Raw genomic sequence first — 3847 nt, 5'->3', positions numbered from 1 at the left:
TATTATTATTATATAATATTAATTGTATTATGTTATATAAGATTATATTAATTCTATTATTGCCGTAAGAGAATCAGGGTCAGAGAGGGGAATAAAGGAAAATGACCTTACCCATATCAAATATCAAATATATAGTATTCTGCTTTAATACCCTACAAGAATATAAACTGTACCTTGGACTTCAAGAAACGTATCCTCTGAATGTGCCGTTTACTAAGTATGTATCTTTTTTCGTAACTTTCTCATTTGACTTCAAGAATATATCTAAATGTGTCTTTGGTCTAAATGGTGTATCTTTTCCCTGCATGTATGGTGTATCTTTTTCCTAAAGGTATCCTTATCTAAATGTACTCCCCCCCCCCCACTCTCATTGGCTAGAGAATGTACCTTAATGTAACAATCACCTGTTTCAAAGCTGCTACTGGATTACTTGATTCAAATGTACTTGAGTGTATTCTTTTATGTACCCTCTTGAAGAATTGTTCTTTGTACTAGAAAATGCAGCTAGAGAAATGTGTTTTTATATATATTTTCACGAGCTGTCAAAGTACTTTTCTACACCACACTGCCACCTACAGGATATATATTATTATATTATATTATATTATATTATATTATATTATAACCATGTTATATGTTCATTATTATATTATAATCATTTTATATCTTACCTGGAAGAAGGAACACCTACTCCTACCATTTGGAACTAAGAACCTGGGTTTTCAGGTCAGAGGATGGGACTTCAGGTCTGGTTTTCACTTCGGCTCCTTTCCTTTTTTTTTCCTTGTTGAAAACAGCATCTTCAGGTATTCCAGTTGCTGATTGTGGTCCTACCCTGTCTCTTATCCCACCCTTTAGCACATATATTCTTGCAGGAGGAACTGGCTTCATGAGTCACAGTAATAAGCCGATTACAAAACAGACTAAAAATTTGTTTTTAAACAAAGATCTCTGCTTGGAATGTAGGGATAAGGAGAGATGCTTTGAACGTGAAGCAAAACTGAGCCGTTCTCCCAGCACTGAGGCTCATCCACATGGAGACTAATCCTGTACGTAAGATTAATGTTGTCTGCTACATGTTGCATTTGTGATGTTCTATTATGTCATTGTTATTTATTGTTTGTAAGCCGCTTTGCGATTTGTGCGAATGAAAAGCAGCATAGAAATATAATTTCTTGTGCTACAAAACAAAGAAATAAAACGGAGGAAAGTGCATCTATCGCCTCCACGGCTTGAGCTACACTGAGTTGCTGGGTCATGTTGGTTAGCTATGCTGGTGAATCTTGTCACATTACTGTGACCACAAGTTTGACCACAAACTTGACATGAGCCAACAATGTGACGCGGCAGCTAAAAAAGCCAATGCAATTCTGGGCTGCATCAATAGGAGTATAGCATCTAGATCAAGGGAAGTAATAATGCCACTGTATTCTGCTCTGGTCAGACCTCACCTGGAGTACTGTGTCCAGGTCTGGGCACCACAGTTCAAGAAGGACACTGACAAACTGGAACGTGTCCAGAGGAGGGCAACCAAAATGGTCCAAGGCCTGGAAACGATGCCTTATGAGGAACGGCTAAGGGAGCTGGGCATGTTTAGCCTGGAGAAGAGGAGGTTAAGGGGTGATATGATAGCCATGTTCAAATATATAAAAGGAGGTCACATAGAGGAGGGAGAAAGGTTGTTTTCTGCTGCTCCAGAGAAGCGGAAACGGAGCAATGGATCCAAACTACAAGAAAGAAGATTCCACCTAAACATTAGGAAGAACTTCCTGACAGTAAGAGCTGTTTGACAGTGGAATTTGCTGCCAAGGAGTGTGGTGGAGTCTCCTCCTTTGGAGGTCTTTAAGCAGAGGCTTGACAACCACATGTCAGGAGTGCTCTGGTGGTGTTTCCTGCTTGGCAGGGGGTTGGACTCGATGGCCCTTGTGGTCTCTTCCAACTCTATGATTCTGCCTAGATGGGCAGTAGGCTCTAACGACCACTGGGTCATAAGAGGGCACACAACTGTTTGTATGTTGCTCCTCCTATTTACTGTTAATGAGACGGGAGTAGTGTTCATTTGAGTTATAATGTCCTGGTAAATGGATGTTCAGCCAGCCTAGATCAGAAACAAGTTGGTATACAAGGTGGGACCTGCAAGTGAATGTTGCAGGGTGCTGTTCAGGGAGCCAGCCAGTAATGCTTTTTCCTAGGATAATTCCTCCATGGTATTTCCATTTGCCCAGCCACCCCCAGCCTGGTAAATGGATGTCCTGGTAAATGTTCTGGTAAATGTTCAGCCAGTCTAGATCAGAAACAAACAGGCGGGTGCCACTACCGAGAAGGCCCTCTGCCTGGTTCCCTGTAACTTGGCTTCTCGCAGTGAGGGAACCGCCAGAAGGCCCTCAGAGCTGGACCTCAGTGTCTGGGCAGAATGATGGAGGTGGAGACGCTCCTTCAGATATACTGCACCAAGGCTGTTTAGGGCTTTAAAGGCCAGCACCAACACTTTGAATTGTGCTCGGAAACATACTGGGAGCCAATGTAGGTCTTTCAGGACCGGTGTTACATGGTCTCGGCGGCCGCCCCCAGTCCCCAGTCTAGCTGCCGCATTCTGGATTATTTGAAGTTTCCGGGTCACCTTCAAAGATAGCCCCACGTAGAGCGCATGGCAGTAGTCCAAGCAGGAGATAACCAGAGCATGCACCACTCTGGCGAGACAGTCCAAGGGCAGGGAGGGTCTCATCCTGCGTACCAGATGGAGCTGATAAACAGTGGGGTGACCAAATGCAACTCGACGCTGCCTATGGAACCAAACAGGGTTGAGCTGCCTTGCGATGCGTCCCCGGTGATCAGCCGGGCTCTCCCCACCCGTCCCGCCCTTGAGGGGACACTGCCTTGCCTCATGGGCAGCAGCACATCTTCGAGCGCAGCCACACACACAGACACACACACTGGGGGGGGGGGTGACATTCGGCCCGCCGCCCGCCCACGACTCCCAAGCCTACCCAAAGCCGTTGCACTTGTCACCTGCACTTGTAACCTGAGGTCCTTCTCTATGTCCCCCATCGTTTTGGAGGGTGGCAACAAGAGAAAGGGCCTTTTCTGCGGTGGCTCCCCGATTGTGGAATAGTCTCCCCAGAGGTTCGTCTTGGCACTATCATTACATGTCTCTTTACTGAGGCCTTTGGCCAGTACGTTTCCGGGCACAATTCAAAGTGTTGGTGCTGACCTTTAAAGCCCTAAATGGCCTCGGTCCAGTATACCTGAAGGAGCGTCTCCACCCCCATCGTTCAGCCCGGACGCTGAGGTCCAGCACCAAGGGCCTTCTGGCGGTTCCCTCATTGCGAGAAGTGAGGCTACAGGGAACCAGGCAGAGTGCCTTCTCGGTAGTGGCGCCTGCCCTGTAGAACGCCCTCCCGGCAGATGTCAAAGCAATAAACAACTATTTTACTTTTAAAAGTCATCTGAAGGCAGCCCTCTTTAGGGAAGTTTTTAATGTTTGAAGCTGTACTGTTTTTAATATTCAGTTGGAAGCCGCCCAGAGTGGCTGGGTAAACCCAGCCAGATGGGCGGGGTATAAATAAATTATTATTATTAATTATTATTATTATTATTAAATAATCTATGGCCTGTGAAAGTGGGGCGGGGGGGGAGAGGATTGTTTATTACTATGAGCTATTTTACTATTAGACTGTATGATATTCACTATGCTATCCTGTTATTCCCAGACACCATCCTGGCTCCCGGGCATCACCAGTGGCCAACAGGCAGGTGCAAAATGCGCCTGGCTAATGTCAAATACTGGCATGAAGCTTCTGCTCACAAATCAGTGTTGCAAAATGCACAGTGGCAACCAAGACAGGAC

This window comes from Podarcis vaucheri, assembly GCF_965113315.1.
Source record: "Podarcis vaucheri genome assembly, chromosome: 18".
Classification (NCBI taxonomy): domain Eukaryota; kingdom Metazoa; phylum Chordata; class Lepidosauria; order Squamata; family Lacertidae; genus Podarcis; species Podarcis vaucheri.
This window is presented reverse-complemented; position numbering follows the sequence as displayed.